Source organism: Leptosomus discolor, chromosome 3 (assembly GCF_034619465.1).
Source record: "Leptosomus discolor isolate bLepDis1 chromosome 3, bLepDis1.hap2, whole genome shotgun sequence".
NCBI lineage: Eukaryota > Metazoa > Chordata > Aves > Leptosomiformes > Leptosomidae > Leptosomus > Leptosomus discolor.
The window spans coordinates 22,986,460-23,006,037 of record NC_141393.1 but is presented as its reverse complement, the minus strand read 5'-3'; positions in this window follow the sequence as shown (position 1 = coordinate 23,006,037).

Sequence of the window (19,578 nt, the reverse complement as noted above, 5' to 3'; positions counted from 1 at the left end):
ATAATTTACTGATATTACAAATAGCAATATTTTGCTTTGGTGATTGCCAGTATGAAATATTCATCACTTCCCATTCCATCTGAATTCTCCCTGTGTCGACTCTTTTGTTTGGGCTGGAACAGGAAATGGCTTTCAAATCTTGACATTTTCTGCAGAAATTAAATTCCATATTTTAAATCACTAAATACTATTTCTAACTATTATTAGGGACCATTTTTCATAGTGAAAGACAAATCTGACAAGGCACTTGAGAATCCAGTTTCACTGTGGGCTAAAGATAGATCAGACTGTCAGTCCCATGCTTTGCCTGTCTGGTGTGGCCTGATAGCAATTAGTGTATCCTCTGGTTTAGAAGAAATTATTCTGCCGGTGTCTGTCAGCAGGTAGAGATGGCACAGAAAAACAGTAAGTGACAGTAATTTCGTGTAGCGTAAAGCTTATGCCTAGTATCAAACAGCCAGAAATTTGTACCAACCTCTCTCCCACGAAACATCTAACACACCTTGATTCCTTTCATCAATTTTTTCAGATGAAAAAAAAAAGTACAAGATTTTTTTTTTCCTTAGCATTTTGTCAAGTTTCTATAGGTAAAAAAAGTGAGTTATACTCCTGAAGCCACATTTTATACGTTTCTTCTCCTGCACAGAATGAACAGTGATACATCACTCTGGCTTCTGTCCGCTTACTTCTCATTTGTTCTGAATGGCTGTTTCGCAACTCTGTTCCTTCAAAGGCAACCCAGGTGGCAAGCTCCTGTCCACCCACTCTCTGGAAAGACAGTATGAGCAGATGCTTCCAGCTGCAATAGTCAGGAACGTTATTTCCTTTATACCTCCAGGAATACACTCTTCTTTTGTTTGAAGACTGTGTGTGTATGTGCAGGGATAGGTGAATTTTGATAGGAGATGGAAGGTCACAGGCAGTTTTGCATGGAAATATAATTAAATGGTTGACAAAAATATGGCCTACTCATTCCACCCTGAATGGGATAGATAAAATGCTGCTCCATACTCCAGCAGCAACTGTTCTATACTTTTGAAAAGGGAAATTAATCTAGAGTGAACTCATTTGATGATCCCTGACTCTGAATCCTTCATCAAAATTATTTCTCTGTCAGCTTGGGATGAGAAAGCAAATCATTCACAATTAGCAGGCTTGCTTTTTTTTTTTTTTTTTAATTAACATTGATGCCAGTCACAGAGTCACTGATGCCAGAGAAGACCCCTTTCTCATACTAGATAGAATTGACTCATACATGCTTGGGAAGATCATGCTGATCAAAAACAATTAAGGAGGAGTTATTAAAGCTGAAGAGAGCTATCTAATTGCAAATACTGAGTATCATAAGTTTTACTACAGTATGAAGGAGCACGCTGTAGTTGTTACTTCATTTGTGTTCCATCTATGACCTCAATTTACACAAAGCAAAAACCTAGAGTATAGTCTAAATAGTCAGGAGATCCGGACTTTGCCGTCTGTCGCTGATATCTGCAGGGAATTCAATTTACATCTCAGATTGTAGAACATTAAAATGCAATCAGCAATAAATAGCTGTAAAGGTGTAATGCAGCAAGGTTTTTGAGTATCCACAGCTCCGCATGATTTCAAAGTACCATCTCTTTCACAGGAAATACTTAGAGCTCAGTTTAAGGAAGCATCAAACTCTTATAGATAGATCATTTTGCATCAATTGGACCAGTAAACATCAGATCTTTGTAGGACTAGGACTTGTTTCGTTAACTGATGCCCAATGAGAACCTCAAACAGAAGTAAGTATAAAAATACTCTTAAGAGTTTTATTCCTGTAATATGGGCCAGTATAAAAGTATTCCTCAAAAATCACAGAACTGTGCTGTAACTACTCAAGAATCTTCAGTCAGCCAACCTGGTTTGGAAGCCCCATAAGAAGACATACATTGAGATACTGGGTTCTTCCATTTCCAGATGGAAAAAATGAAAGCAGATTTTTGTAAAAATTTATTTCCTTGATTCCTGCTTGTGGTATAATTCAGAGGTAGAACATCATGTACAAAGGGTTTAGAATTAAATTTGCTTTCAGTATTTGGAAAAGTTTGAGATTTTTATGTTCTTTAATAATTCCTTGTGTGAAGTCAAAATGAGGGAAAGAAAAAGAAGTAGATTATAAGTAAGAGATTCACAGAACTATACAGCTGTTTAAGGCCTTAATCTGCAGGGCTATGAATTCTGCAGCAGGAGTATTTTAGCTGCATTCTTTTAATTTTGTCTCTGTGAAGGAAAAGCGTAAATAGGTAAGACACCACAAAATAGATGGTGTGTTCTCTGTTAGAGTGTTTGGCTTAAGTACATGGGTCAAAAGTTGCATCCTTAGTTTCTTTCAACTATTCAGGAACAATGCTTGGCCTGAAATGATGGATAGTTATTAAAATCTAACTAGAGAGTTGGTTTTTGGCATTCTTACTTCAAATGGTAAGTTTCACACAAAGATAACACGGAAATCTGGTATGGGGTTTTTTTATCATCAAGAAAGAACATTACAATTAAATCCGTGACAGATATTGTTAGAGGATGACCCTGTTAAAAACAGCTTGATTTCTGTTTGTTTGTTTGTTTTTAGATAATGGTAGATTTGGGTAAAACCAAAGTATTAGTTATTGGAGTTTTTCTTTCTTGGTTACATATATGTGTTTGTGGGCATACTAGGTTTTTCTAGGATATTAGAAATGTTTATTATGTGACCTCATATAACATTTTACTGGTATGCTATTGCAGCCATTCAGAATCTCCTGGCAAACACTTACTTAAGAGCAGAAGGTTTCCCTGTTTTAGTAGAAGAGAATTCGACATTGCCCCTCCTGAAGCTGGAAGAATTTCTTCCCTTTTCCCAAGAGAAGAAACACACTCTTTAGAATAATCTTCCACTTGGCATAGCCACAAACACTGAAAGCTATCTCATGGTATACCACACAGAGCAAGTCAGTTTATTAAAAAGCTCACAGGGTTAAAGTGACTTGCTTTGGATGTGCTCTCCAAGAATGTATCTACACAGGCAGTTTATTCAGAGTCTGAGATGGTGTTAGCAGCCAAGAAATCTTGCTTTCACGAGTGTTTTCAAATCTACTTAAATCAAAATAAAACACATTTAGGCAGTATAAAAGATGGCCTGGGCAAGAGCTCACATCATGAAACTGAACCTGCTTCTTAAGACATGAGATTGCAAAGGGAGAGGACCAAGACTTTTGCAGGGCCCCAAGGAACTGCCCCTCTTGGCTGCTCTCGTCTGTGTGAGCATTCCCAGTACGGTTCAGTGCAAAGCCAAAATGGCAGAGCTGGAAACGGTTTAATCTCACCTTCTTGCCGGTATAACAGAGAGGAAGTGTTCATCAAGCCATTTACAGCTGAAAGACAGAGTTCAGCAGATGCTCCTGCCACCTCTTCAGTTATTAGATACTGTCTTCTAGTTGAGACCAAACATCAAGGCATAAATTCTCAGTTGATGAAGCTAGTGCTAAAGTTAATCAATGCTTTGTTATCCCTGCTGAGGTGAGTGTCTGAGGGGATGTTACTCTGAGAACTCATCTGCCCCCACTCGAGGGGAACCACAGATGAGGGATGATGGGTGAGGAATACTTACACAGACAGATACTGATTTCACCTCTGTCATTGCAAGCACCAGTCTCAGCTGCAGGGGAGCAGACACCAGCAACCAAAGATCCTCAGTATAGTAACCACTGTACTTAAGGTTCGTATGTGATACTAGTTTCTACTGAGGTAATCAATCAGTCACTGTCTAACAAAAGCCTGCCTGACCGTCAGATTGCCTCCATGTCACAGGATTTCAACACTGAACATTCAGCCACATATGTGAGTGGCTGCAGTGTGCAGACTTCTCAGAAAGCTTTTATGGTAGTGAGAAGCCATGCAGGAGTCTTCCAACAAAGCCAGGGGCACAGGCATGGAGACAGCTATTTCCTTTACCGACAAATTTCTCCGGGGTAGAAAGCTAATTTCAGTTTTCAATCCCTTTCTTTTTGCAGAAAGTCCCAGATGCATGTCAAATAGCATAGCAACCGTCTAGCACAGTGTACTGGCAGTCCCTCAGAAGCTGAGCTGAGACTAACACCTGATTTAGGTCTGTGAGCTCGAACTCCACAGAGGCCTTCAAACCACAAGACAGAGGCTTTACCTTTGAAGCTGTCCAACTTCCCTGCTATTGTGCTGCTTATTGTGCTTGGAATTGTCTTCAAAGTTAAAACAACTAGGGGATCATGATATGTGATAATACAGGAAAGGGAGGCATGTTTCTGTGAATGCTGCAAATGCAGAACTGACCTGAAAATTCCAGATACTGCTAATAATATTCCTTACTGTTGTGGCGTTTCCTCAACAGATTCCACAGCAGACCATATGAAACTTTGTAGGGATCATTTTCAGAAGGTGTGAGGGGGGAAGCTCTCAAATACACAACACAATCTACTCAAACCTCTTTTCCAGTTTGAACTCTATTCAATTCAGCTATATTCACATCCTCTTTTGGATGATGATTAAAAACATTCATGAAGTGGATATTTGCTCACTCTAATGTATGGACAGTAACATTAATTCCATATTCAGCAATAAACATGAATATTTATTATTTGCCATTTTATTACTTTAACCATCTAATAGAGAGACAGGACCAAAATCATGTGACTTAGGTGTACAGTTGCACGCTATGTATAGGGAATGCTGAAAGGTAATTGATCATAAACATGTTGAGAATGAAACTTTTCATCAGTGATACAGTGAATTGTACCATATGCCATTTTATTAAACATGTTCACATAGCCAAAATGAAAATCAAAATCAGAGCAGCTGACTGTATGGATCACATTCTCTTGTGTCCATGCTGGTACTGAACTGCAAATAAGCAAAACTACTGGCAATATTTAAATTAAGCCATTCAATGAAAGTAATCTAGTGTGATTTGTTGTGTTGGGGCTTCTTTCAATTGCTTACATGTAGCCTTCTAGGGATATTTCAGTCATTCAAAGGGCACATGCAACACTTGCATAGCCAGTATAACATTGCGACTATGACGGAGCAACATGTGCCTTTCACAACAACAGCTGAAGGCCAAGAAGGAGCCTCCTGTAGCTAATGACTCTGTGACTGAACTGATACTTGGAATAAACTGAGTTCTTTCTCTTTTGCAGTGCTGAAAATGTTTGCATTTCACTCTTGACCAGCAGTACAAAGTTGAATCAGTTTTAACTCCTTCTGGATCACATCTTACTGTCTGCTGTGTTTCTAAACATCATAAAGTGCTGTACCCAAAAATTTAGAGCTGTATTTTACTATTTACTGTACAAACAGAAAGAACACGCCAGCCCCAGGCATCAGGCAAGTTCATGATGACAAGGCACAACTGACATTCAGCTGGAAAGTCTGTCTGTGGGTTGGGGCCCAGATGAGAGGGTCCGTGGCCAGGAACAGGCATGGCTGTGATGGGAGATCCAGCTCAGGCAGGGGCCAAGAGGAAGAGCTTCTGCCTGAAATCAGTTCCCATGGTACAGCCCTTGCTAAAGCCTCCCCACAGAGCTGTCTGGGAGCCTTTCACCGTGTCACCAGAAGGAAAAAATCTGACTGCACTGTGTCTTAAGTTGGCTCTGAGCTTAGGCAGGCAAACCCCCAGGATGGGAGAGGATGTGCTCAGGGTCCTTACAACACAGTTGTTCATGTACAAAGAGGCTACTGTTGTGAAGGATTCAGCACTTCAGCTAGACAATTTTATCTATCTGCTTCCAGCCCACTGAAAACGTGAAGTAAATTACTTTGCAATTGCAGAAGTGTAGGCGTGTGTAAGGAATCAATTACGAAGAGTCAGCTCAGAAAAGGTAATTTGTTAAGACATGGTAACTTGGTTATTTGTAATTGTTGGTTTCTTTCCTAAAGATTTTTGACTTTTGGAGGGTTAACCACCTTCTAGTGTCTCATTGTCTTCTAATGAGGAAGACAGGGAGAAGGGGGTAGCATTTCACTTTCCAGATTTATTGCCTAATTTTCTGAGTGTTTTGTAATGCTCAGATCCAACTCAATTACCCAAGACAATGAAATAAAACCAGATTAATTTTATTTCATGAAAATCTACTACTGTAAATAACCTTTGTAGAAGTACATCTTTCTTGGCAAACAATTCAAAATTAGCTGGTTGTAGTTTATATTTTTCCAGTTTTTCATGCATTGACTATTACAAGTTCAGACTACAGACTGGATAAAAATTAGTCTGCTGGTCTCATCTCATGTAAAAGAATATTTCACCTAAAACCGGAAAAAAAAAAAGAGAGGAAGACAAACTAAATAAATTGATGTATTTGATAAAAAATGTCCCTGGTCCTGGGAAAAAGTGATGAAATTATTTCTCAAAAATGTGATTCAAACAAGTATTGAATGAATGACTCCCAGAATCACAACTTCTATTTTCACCTTTATCCAAAATAAATGTCACAAAATTTCCAAGTCCATTATTATGCTGAGCTTTCTATATTAATGGTGTGGTTTAGTCTGTGACACATGTTGGCCTTTGTAAGTTGCTTGTTGTTTAGGGTTTTTTTCCTTTCATTAATTTTAGTAACTATTTTGATAAGTGCTATGAATTAGTAGGTACCATGATCTCAGAAGTCAAAGGTTTCTGATTTTTACCCTATTTCTGTCATGGACTTGTTCTGAGACTGAAGTCCTCAGTGTTTCAATGCCTTCCATTTCACTCTTCTAAAATAGGACTGAATTATTTTAATTCTATAGTGATGAAATAATGAATGCTTACACAGAGATTTGAGAATATAAAGTGCTCTATAAATACCAAGCATAATTATTGCCAGTCTATAATGGAACAACACAGTCTTGGAAGGAAATCAACAATGAATTCAGACTTGAGGGATTAAAACTAACGATTTCAGTGAAAAAAGCAAATTTAGCCTCAGACGTATGTGTTGTATAAACACATTTTTACAGACCTCATACCAATTTAAAATGTTTCCGTGTCACACAAATTCCCAACAAAAGTATAACTATTTTATGCTTTAAAAATAAGCAATGAAAAGGTCTTAAGGTGTTTGCAGGTCACAAATATACTATAATACTAATCTCATCCCTAGGAAATGATATAGAGTTCTAAGCAAAGTTTCTGTTTCGTTTTATTGGACGGAAAAAAATTCAGGACATAAACCTCTATCTCTAAGGGATGGAAGGAGATGATGTTTCTATTTGGATGTTTAGTTAGAGCTTTGGACAAGACATCTTGAGTATTTACCAATGTATTACCCGAGATAGGGCCTGCTGCACTGTAATCTCCCAGTTAACATTGCCTAATACAGCATACACTTAGAGGTGGAATAACAGCTTCCTCTCCACCATCTTCAATGGCACTGGTACAGGATACGTGTATCCTAGTACAGTATGGTAGTCCATATTTGACCTGCGGTATCTGTGATGCTTAACAACACTATGATCACGGCCAAGCATTCAGGAGACCAAAGGCTGATTTGCTGTCTGACTTTAAACATACCTTTCTCTGTGTCTCTTTCTTCATTGGATCCTTCTTCTTTTTCCTTGGACAAGCACTACTGTCATGATTTTATGTACTGATGCTTTTCGATACAGAAGGGCCACAGTTGCATCCTATTGTGACCTCTGAAAAAGTTGTATGTCCAGAAAAATATTATTTTGTTCCAATTATATTTCATTATTATATCTTTATTTTTATTGAGGTTGACTTGAGACACAGAGAAAGAGCTTAAATCCAATAGAGTTGCTGATATTTAAGCAACAAAATCTAGAGCTATGATCCCATTTCTCCATTCATCTGCCACTGAAGTCAGGAAGCATAAACTCATGAAGCACTGAAAGCCTTATAAAAGTGGAATTATGTTGCTGTAGATGTCTGAAACTGGTCTAACCTGGGCAGCTCTGAAGAGGGCAGCCCTGTATTTGTTATTTTCAGGACATATTGTTTGGGGAAGGGGATACTTCCATTTTTATTAGAATCCTGTGTAAATTCATTTTTTCTAATGATGCCTGTAATTTCAAATTCCCTGCCTTAACACTCAGTAAAAAAAACAGGCAGAAGTCTTGGGCTTACATCAGTGCACTGGGCAAATGAAGCATCCTGTTTCTAGGAGCAGAGAGTGTGTTGGGTATGGGATTTCTGGGGCAGCAGGAGACTGACTTTTTTCAGAAGCAGGGAGGGGTAAAATATATAAGTATAGGCATGCAGTAGTGCTCCTCCTAGCTCTTTGCTGTAACATATTATTACATTTAATTTTATTTATCTGTTAGAAAAAAATCCAGTTCAAGGGTGTCAGAGGTTGTAATCTGGATAATTAATCTCAGCTCAGGAAAGAATGTGGAGGTTCTATGTCAGAAAGAGAGGAAAGCTCAGGAGGGAGTTGTGTAGCACCTTAGCTGGAAATTTGAAATTAGGCGAATGACTCAGATCGATGGCATCCTGTGATGTAGCACTCATGGCAGGAGGGTTTCGTGGATTAATATACCTGCACCCTTTCTTCACTTGCTCATCACTTTCTTGGATGTTCTTTGGGGACTGGACATGTGAACATGAGTTTTCTACAGGCATAACATCTTTCAGGATAGATCCGAATCCAATCCCTTACTTCCTGAGCTGAGAGGGAAAGTTTTTTTGTATGAAAGTATCATTGTATGAACCTACTGCTATTGAGGAAGGTTAGGATTTATATCTCACAATCCTTAAAACCTTCTAGAGAAACAGGATTTCACACATATTTCAGTATTTCCTACTTGCTAACCTGGTATTGTTTCCATGATGTCCTCATTCAACTGGATTTTATCATAATGTACTTGTACACACTCTAAGTGAGCAGTATGATTTTAAGATTCCACTTTTGAGGTCCAGAACATGAGCACATTGAGGCAGGGTCTTGACAGCTCCAGGGGCCAAATGCGTGTCTCCAAAATCCTGTTGCAGCCTTACACACCAGACATCTTCCCTTTCATATACACTTTTGCAGTATAAAGAGCAATCTCATGAGAGAAAAATGGATTTTTAACAATTTGTTATGTGTTACTAATCCACATTGTAAGCAATGTAGATCAGGGTGTTATTTTAAAAAACAATGCATGCTTTTTAATCTTACTGAGTACTCTTATACTACAGAGAGCAGAAATAGTAATCTAAATGAGAACTGGTTGGAAATTTTCAGCAAGAACTGAAAGGTTTTCACTTCACATTGAATAAAATATCTTCTGAAACAAAGGCTTGAACCATGACTCTTCCTAATTCCTGGTACTATAACCACTAGGATATATAGGCAATTTTGGGCCTTTCTTTTCTTACTCTCTTGGGCTCAATTAATTAATATTTGTACAAAATGGAACAACTCTAGCAGAGGGGATTGAAAAAAACACGTTTCATAATAACAAATGTGTTTGAAGATAATGTGTTCAGCTTGTTTGTGTGGAAATGAAGATCAAATCCTTGTTCAACAGCAGGCATAAGAGAGCTAGAATTTGCTCTAAGTGGTATAATCACTATTAGTAATTCTGCAGCACGGCTGTCTCAGTTAAGACTTTTTTTTTTTTTTTTTTTAATGAAACCTAGGCTGTAATTAATGGTACAGTAAATCCAGAATTTAACCTTCCTAGTGCCAGATTAAAGTGAACCTGAATAAAGTGTCATCTGACCTCCTATAACCATTGCAAAATCATCGTAAAACCCCTGATCTTGGCTGATCTGAAAACAATTCAGTTGTCTGTCTACACCAGATCCAGGCACATCACATTTTTTCAGGTAAGTGATGCAGCAAAACACAGATGCAGTATTTAGTGGTCACTGATATATAACCTGTCATGAAATTTTGAAGTCTCAGAAATGCCTATGAGATGGTAAAAGGACTAGCCATCCACCCTCAGAATGTACTGAAATGTTGAGACACTCAAAAAAACAGAAAATTGCCCTTACATTTCTGGTTATCCGTAGCATATCAGCAGGATAACTGACAATTCGTACTGTACTCTTCCAACAATGTAGTCCTTTCTATCTCCTGTGCTAAAGCATTAATGGTATAGGATTCTTTTTGATATAAATTGGTTTAAAATTGGTTTGTTACTTACATTGAACCAAGAGTGTTTGTGAACATGTTGCCATCAATAATGTCTTTTACTGAAGGTTTCACATGTGTCTTCTAACCAGTTTATCAATGAGTGCTGGACACAAAATGAAACACCTAGGTTCTTGAAAATATTATCTCAGCAAAATGTATATCTTGGCAAAGACAACCAGCATCATCAATGGACATATTACAGACAGCAGAAGTGTTTCTATATCGTTATGGTATGGGTTGCCTTTGAATGTATAATAAAAGAAAAAGAGAAAAGTTAAGGAGGTCTATAATGCCCGGAAGTAATTTTTTTTCATCTTCCCAAAATATTTCTTAAATATCCTTAAATATACTTTAAAACTCACAAAACCCAAAGATTTTTGCTGCTAAAGATTCAAACAGGCAGTACACTAATTTATCCGTGCCAGACAAAATTACGTTTTTAGTTAATAAGAGGAGCATTTTCAAGCATCATCCTCAATTGTCACCTTTGTCAGATCTGTAGAGACCATAAGGAAAAGCTCCAAATTGAAAAAAGACCTTTGCACACAGTCCCACTCTATTTCTTCCAGGAAGTGAGAAGGCTTAAAAGAACAGTTGAATCAAGTTCAGAGTCAAGATGAGGAAAGAAAAAATTATTAAAGATCAAAAAAATGAAATTTGTTCCTTGTTAAGAAACCCGAGGACTAGCTATTGCTGCTTCTGAATCTAGTGCTCCTGACAGTGGCAGGTACAGTATCACCTAAAGAAACAGAATTGCTCTTTTTGTGCAGCTAAATAATTTGAAAGAAAGAAAATGAGCACCTCCACTAATCTTCTACCTCAGAAATACTTCTGAAATGTTATATATGATGCCAGTAATCTCCTCAACCAGCAGGAATTCAAGGGCTGAATATCTGTAACCTTTAACTTTGAATCTTTTAATTATTCTTTTACCTCTAGCTATTTATCAGATCTACACATTCTCTGATACAGAGTAACACTCCTGGAGGTTTGCAGGGCCACTTTGAGAGAAATACATTTTGTAACTGTTGGAGAGGTCTATCTTGATTTTTTTCACAAGCCTATCTCACAGTAAGTTCTCTTGCTGGCTATTCTAACAATAAACAAAGAGACACCTTCAAGCTTTAGACAGGATGAATCATATTGTGCCTTCCATATAAAAAGCCCTAAAACTTTGCAACACTGAAAAAATGTTGAGGCCAGAGAGATGCTGACACTTCTCAAGCCTGTTAAGTATCAAGCCTTACATCAGATCAAGGTTCATGTCCTGACTCTCCTCCTGATGGAAGAGTAAAAAAAAAAAAAATAAAAAATATTTGAGACCAAGTGCAACACCTTCTAGCTCAGAATGTGTAACTTTCTCTGATGTCTTGACATAGGCTACAGTGTATAGAGGATTAATGGCACAAAATTTACTGTGTGTAACTCTCCAACTCTAATCTTTCATGACAGCACGGCTTGCAGGAGCAGCCCTTCTTTTGGTTCCTAACTCTCCCTGATAGCTCTCCATAGCTCTGTGTGTGAAGTCAAAAGCTGCTTTTCTACTACTATCTCTCTCTCCTCTCCTCCCAGAATCAGAATGGTACTCCTGATTACATCTTTGCTCTGCCTGAAACTGCCCCATCAGTGTCACTGCTCATTTGTGCCTTTGCTCCTCTCATCTTTCTGTCCCTTCTCAAGTATTTCTTCCATGTGAATGTATGAACATGGGACAGTGTTTCATTGCTCCATCCATCCCTGCTATTCTACACCTACAATCCTCCAGTTCCTCCTCTATATATGTAATGACAGAAGGGAAAAAATGGAGGAGGTCATTGAGAAGCAGCTGCTTTCCCTCTCCTTCCCACACGTCAGGGAAAGAGGTATTTACATTAACTCTGCAGATGCAGTTTTGTTCCAAATTCCTGATCTCCAATTTTTCCATCTTCCGTGGTGCTGCATGGATTAAGGTCACTGTGTATCCTCTTGCCCTCCTTCTGCATCCAAATGCATGTTGGGGTTTGAATAATCCATGCCCTATTTTAATTTCCACCATCGATTCCTGCTGTTTGGAAGCTCACTTCGCTACCTGGAACATGGCATGACTGAGCTGAATAAGAAATAGAAATGGAAGAGAGCAGGAGGACATGAATATCAGGTGTACATCCTCATATGCTGCTCTGCCACCCACTCCCTCTGCCAATGCCTTATGTGCTCCTGACCTGCTCAAGCTGTCCCACCTGAACTCCTGGTCTGCTTCCCAGCTTCTTGCTCATGGGCTGTGCTCAGTAGGGTCACAGAGAAGTGTTAGGGAAGTCAGAGCTTGACAGACCCTGTATGTGGTAACATCATGAAGTAGAAACCCCCACAACCTAAGGCTGCCAGAGACTAGATTTTTACTAAATCACATGAAGAATGCGTGTGCAGCTCTAAAACCTGCTGTGTGGATGCTGATCCTGAGCTGCCTCACAGGGAGGTTTGCTGCAGAAGGTAGGATGATGCCTGGCAAGTGCAGATGGCTGGTGAGCAGCAGGCTGAAACAGATGCTGGATAGCAGGGCTGTGCTCAGGAGTGTTGGTCTGAACCTTCAGAGCTCCTGGTGGCAGGTAGAGCCTGATGGGCCCACCTCTGTGCAGGGCTGCATAGGGCCACCCAGAGGTCATTTCCACAGTCACAGTGCACTGACTGATCTGGCACTCGGTGCGCATGGGTTCTTCAGCCCTAGGCATGGAGGAGGGATGCTGAAGGCCCTGGTCCCACAGGCAGTGTTGGGTAGCTGCTGCAGTGGGGAAGGCTGGAAGCTGGTGCCTCCTGAGTAGTCTGGTTACACTGGAACAAAAATTGCTCAGAAATGTTGAAGACTCTCTGACCTTGAAGATGTTCAAGATTTGACTGACAAGGCCGTGATTTATTACATCTGTTTTAAGCAGGGATTTGGACTAGGACTCCAGAGGCCTCTTCCAACCTAAATTATTCTGTGTTTCTATGCAGAAAGATATATTAATTTTCTAAACCATTCCGCACTGGTGGTGAAAGGTATCTTGGGAACTTTCTGTATGAAAGGGGTAATATAAAATTAATGGATTATTATTGTTGTTATTATTATTATTATTATTATTATTATTATTATTATTATTATTACCAGCATTAATCTTCTATGAGAGGAAACCCCTGGCAAATACATAGATAGAAGAACAGGGAGTCTGTTTGCCATGGAGAAATCTCATGCAAATGCAAACCTGTGTGCAGAAGCATAAAGAAAAAATATTGCAAAAATAACAATCTGACAGTAACATGCTGCTGCCAAACTGCCGTCTCCCTCCATGAATTAATCTTTCATTTCATCTCCGGATTTACCATAGCTGTTGTGTTGGGAATACACTTACGATTGAATTGAGATCCTTTTACTCTCATTCCTCATGCTACAACATAATAAACACTTTTATTGCCCAAGTTTCCTCAGTGTGTATATTATTAGGAATCACAGAATTTGTCTTATAGCTGACTGCAGGAAATCAATAAGAAGAAGCATCTTTTAAAAGTACAGGGGCCTGGAGGAATTTCACACAACCAACCAATGAATATATTAAGTGCTGTCACAATAAATAAATGAATAAAATCCATTAATATCTGCCAGTCCCTGGTGCCTTAGAAACGAAATTTGCTGCATTTTCACTTTTGTGTTCTCTCCAAATACTGTCCTAGAATAACTGGACTCTTACTGCATTAGAAAAGCTTTGATTAGCTACTGATATTGAGTGATAAGAACTGCTTGAAACAAACAGAAATAAGATCTTGGAAATACTCTGAAAAATAGTATGATTTTAATGTCAAGAAAAAAACTTCCTCTAGCCCAGCTTTTGAAAGAATCTAAAGCATTGTCCTAGGATTTTACCCATTAATTATGGAGTACCTTGAAAAGCAGAGTCATATCCCTTTACTCTTCAAGTTCCTCTAGAAGGTGTTAAAAATTTTATTCCAGGAGTGGGACACTGTGGCAGCTGGACTTCTTGATTTTCTTCAACATTGTGTTTATTAGTATCTTCATTTTCCCCAAAATTACATTAGACTGCCAAGAAATTGCAGTGTCTTCCCTTATCCTACATATTATGCTGCTTCAAGGTATAAAGTTTCTTCCAATTTACTAGCCATAATGACTGCTTTCATCCTTTCACCTCCCCTCTTCCTTAAAATTCTTTTTGGCATATTTGTAGAGTTTGGAAATTAAATTCTGGCTTTTGTTTCTGTTTTGTGGTACACATTTAGTACTCTGAATTAAATAATAATTTTAAAGAATCATGAAAATCAAAATGCTTTCTTTAGAAAATGTCAGAATGAGTATCCCCTGGAAGTCAGGTGCTTACAAATAATGAGGAAGAAGTACTTGGACATCTAAAAAATTGTCTGGTTTTGTCTTTGAAAGTAAGTAAGAGAGAAGACAGATGCTACTTGAATCGGTCTCTGAGGCTTGTGAATTAAATCTGATTGGCTGAGATTTCTAGTAAAATTCAATCATGGAAAGGAGTTCCAATGTAGATTCAGTAGGTAAAATTATGTCTAGGATGAAATTAAGCCTAGAGCTGGCATTATTCTTTATACAAGAACAATGCCAGAAGCTGTAAAAAGTTACTGTCCCTGGACCATATTTGCTGTGCCAGCACTGGTTCCTTGACAGATCTGTCTGTCACCACAGAAGCATGGTGCTGCAGTGCCAGAGATGATCCAGTGGACGAACCTTAACCAGCTGCAGTATTGTTTAGCTTTAATGATAACAGGTCTGTGCTAATCCAGCATATTGGGACTGAAGGCAGGGTAAGGACTGCTTCCACCAGTGGCTTGTTTGAAATATCTTGAGAGAGGCAGGGTTAGACTGACATAGTGAAAAAAAAAACGTTGGGCAGAATTCTCCTCCATTGGCTGTAGACTGGAAGTCTGTTTACACCCAAACCACTGCTATTATGTTTACAGATTTTTTGGTGGTTTTTTTGTTGTTGTTGTTTTTGTGTTTGTTTTTTTTTTTTTTTGTGAGTTTATCACAGTTTTTATTAATTTGTAATCAATGATTGATTTACGAAAGCAGCTTGACACGGGATGGTTATAAAAGGCAGGACATTTGTTTTTCTATATTTGCTGCTCTGGTCAGGTATCTGTTCAGTTCTGTCACAGTTTATTTCTGTTTCCTTTTTTAAAATCTGAGTTTTCTGAGAAATCTTTCTGTTACTCTTCAAAGTGAATTTCTCATTATCTTAGAACAAAATCACCCTATTAAATGAATTCTTGCTTGGGTGTGGACCCCAAGATTAAGCATTTTGCTTATTCAGCTTCAAAAATCAGCCTCTGGGCCTTAAATGTGGATTATTTCCCTGTGAACATGCCTAGTTATCATGATTGTCTCATTCAGCTATTTGATTGGAAGAGCTCAATGGCAAATGCAAAAGCATGCATATCCACAGCATAGATAATAACTTCATAGACAGCTCAAAAGTCTTAATTTCACACACATAGTTGCCTCTCTTACCAAATTTCTCCTTGAGAAAAAAATACACAGCAGTTCCCCACACTGAAATAAAACTTCTCTTAACTGAAACCATTTGCAAAGGGAGACTAAAGTGGACATCTATAAAGGCTTTGATGCAAAATAAATATTGGTCTGAAAGGTGCCTTATGTAGATAGTTTGGAGGCTGGGGAGAGAAAAAATGAAGAATTGGACAATAAGTGAACAGCAAGCAGCAACATAAAGGCCATTTAAATGCATGGTACAGCACCTTTTCTTCCTCTGTCTCTTCTGTAATGTGACTGGTTTGTCTTATGTGCCTTGGAAATTTTCTCCTCTTTCCCTGATGTTAATTACTGCATTAGTACACCTAAAATGTTTAGAGCGGAGGATGGGGAAGCTGCTTGAAAATATTTCTAGGCAGGTCTTTCAATTCAGATGCTTCTTCCTCTTTCCAAGCTCCAACTCTACTGTTCACTCTTTCTTACTATCCTCAAGGTGTGTCTTTGCTGAGCATGCAGAAGGAAGAGAAGCTGTGGATTTATAGCATAGTTAATTCTCAAGCAAGTGGGGATCGATATTCAGGACACAAGGCCTGCCCTACCCTGATAACCGTAAACCTTCCATCTGTCACTGGACACCTCAGGGAAACTCACAAATCACTTGGTTATCCCCTCCTGGATTCTTACCCATTTCTTGTTTAAGCTTAGCTGAGTGCACTATGTGACTCTTCCTTTGCTGTTCTACCTCTTAGCTCTTAATGAGAAATTAGGAGAAACAAAGGATACTGCCTCTTCCTTTAGTGAGTCTGGGAACACTTCAGTGTGCTTCAAGAAGTCTCAATGGTTGGTTCATTATGTACCTCTATGCAGGAGGCCAATATTTCCAGCCATGACTGGGTAGAACTTGTTCATATGCCCTAACAATCCACAAAGTGGAATAATGTGTTCAATCTGGCTTCTAGTCCCAATGACAAACTGCCAGTGTGGTCCAACAGCCGTTACTAGAACTCGAGGTTGTAGCTGCACACCTGAGGGCAAGAAAGAAATAAAACCTCCTGCTCCAGACAGAGTGGGGGTGCAAAAAAACTTCCAAAGCAGGGAATGGACTCCACAATGAATGCCAAAAAAAAGTGTTTGAAAAGAGCTTGTTCATCAAGTCCCCGGTTTTGGCCTTGGGCTAAACCTCATGGAGCTGCAATGTACAGCAGCTAATTAAGTTAAATGCAGCCAGAAGCCAAGTGTGATAGCAAGGCAGGCAGAGGCAGTAGCATTGCCAGCTGGGGCCCGGACCCGTAATGCACCAGCAGGCAAGGTGGGAACACCCACCTAGTGATGGAAGCCAGTGTTACAAACAGTACAGGGAAGCCCCACCAATTCCACAGTGAAGAGGCAGTTTGGAAGTCAAGCCAGGTTGGGGTTTCTGCCAGCACCTTTCCAGCTCCACTTCACTTGAAGCTCCAGATTTGTCTTGCTCCTAGCTCTAAACCTAACTCGAAACCTAACCTGAGTGATTTCCTAGAGAAGCAAACTGTCAGTGGAGAATTTTGTGCTACCTACCCTTCTAGCAGCCCTTTTGCAGGTGCGCTCCACCTGAAAATCTAGGCTTTGTCTCTCTCTTAACCCTAAAACTTATACCAAACTTAGCACTGGGCTGAGGCTTAAGCCACAAGACAAGCCATCACCCAGAAGAAGATTTTGGGGAGAATTCTTGATTCAACCTAATCCTTCTTTTGGCAGCTGCCTTGCAACCCTACCACATTTATAACTTCTGTTTTTTTCTCTTTTCTAATGCGAATGTTAATGCTAACGCTAATGTTAATGTTAACTGCAAGACTTCAGGTGAGCTGAGGCTTAGTCCAAAACCATAACCTAGATGAAGAAGTTGTCAGGGACCATTTGTGGTACAGCTCACCTTTCTTCTGGCATGCCTTTTTCAGTCTCACTGTATGTGAATCCCTAGGCTTTGTCTCTCTGTCCCCTGGGCTCACCTTAACCCTAAGCCTCAGGGTAGGCTGAAACAGCATGAGATCACTTTCCGTATCCTTGAAGAAGCAGCTGTCAGGAAAGAATTCTTGGTGCAGCTCACTCTTTCTTTTTTGGATCTTTGCAACCCCACCTCCACCTGGAGCTGTAGACTTTGTCTCCCTTCTCACTGTTCTCTAGACTGTTTTTATGACTTTCATGAACTAGTCTCACTCATCCTTTCTAACTATTCTTTTGATTTTGTTCAGCATTTGTCCAACGCATTTCTTTGTTCCTCAGATAGATATCCAGTGTATCAGTGTAACAGTTACTTAAGAGCCCACATCTGTTCTGCAGTCTTACTCCTTACTGTGGTTGCCCATCTGTTCTGTATCTGTTGTATCATGCACTCCCTTGATGGATAACATTTATCAATGATGCATTTATTTCATATATTATCTTTGTCCTTTTATCAAACCTGTATACAAATGGTGACCATAAACATCACTTTATTTGTTTAAAGTGAAATGGCTTTTAGAGCAATTTTTGATGTTTTCTTTTTCTCCATACAATCCCAAAGATGTCTTATCTAATCACATGTTATTCTACTGTGAGACTGCAACTACCTTACTCATTACTTTATTATCTGGCCACTCAATATTACTTCAGTTACATAGCTACAATAGTCATACTTAGTATTTTCCAGGTCTTAGTGCCATGTCAGTCACATCTTGTTCTTGAGAATTGTTCTTCCAGGAACATTAGTTGAGATCAGGTAAGATGTGAAATATGGTACAGAGTGCCCTGTTAATATAAAGGGAAAGTAAGACTTAAGTCAGAAGTATCAGCATCCCTGATTGTGTTTTATTCATGTAAAGTCAATCAGACTGCTACTGTTCCGCTTCTAACAAAGAAAATGCCAGATTGGTTGCAAGTGTTTCGGGCAGAGGCCTGGCACAGGCAGTGTCTGATTTGGCTTGCCAATGACATGACTCTCTAATGCAGCCCATTTCCTGCATCAATGTTGTGGGCTAATGTTCTGTGAGTTGCTAATGACTATTTTAAAGCAGTAAATCTATATTGAATACATTCAATTTGCCTCAGTTTTAAAATCTCAAAAGACAAAATTGTCAGCAGACTACTGTGAGGGTGGGTGGAAAGGTGAAGCATGTTACTAAAACAGTAAATGTCACTTAGAGTGTCAATGGACTCAACATACATGCAAGAGTATTTGCACATCTTGGTTACAGAGATCAGTCTTTGATCCAAGGCAAGTTAAGCCTGGGATCTTAATTATGATTTTGCTTGTGCACATAATGGCCCTAATATGATGATTCTATATTCTAGATTCTTAAAGACTTACTGCTTAGATTCAGGTGCTTATGTGAGTAACAGACCTTCAATTTTAACAAAGTTTATTTCCTTAAAATTATGGTTAAAAACTTGAATACTTGAACTTCAAAGGCTGTGATAACAGAAGATACGATAAATAGATCTGTGTCTTTAATTTTATTTCATTCTGTGGGAGCTAATAATTAGTGTATTATTCAGGTAGCCTTCTTCTGATTTGCAAAGTCTGAGGTAGCAATATTTCAAGAATCCATCAACATATATGGCTTTTCACAAACATTTTCTTTTAGTTCTTTCGGCTAAAGGCCCCTTAATAAAGTCCTTATTTACTTTTGCAATAATTACTGAAGTTCAGAGACAGTTCTTATTCAGTCCTCTGGTATCAGGATCTGTTTTGGTAGAAAGGGTTTCCTTATTACTTGCAGGTGCCATTACAAGACGAATTCAACGCCCTTCTAATTCTGACTTTAGTCCTGAGACACTAAATGATGAAGATTTTATCTCTCTGAAAATTAAAATCATTATACTTCATTTTGGTAGTTTTTGTAACTATTTCCTAGCAAGTCTCTGTATAGTCTGTGCCTTGTCTATTTAAGGGAAATGAACTAGTATTGGTCCAGGTTACTTTTCTATATCCTCACCTGGAGCATGCACTCTGTTAACATTTTGAGGTCTTCCCTCTACACCTACTCA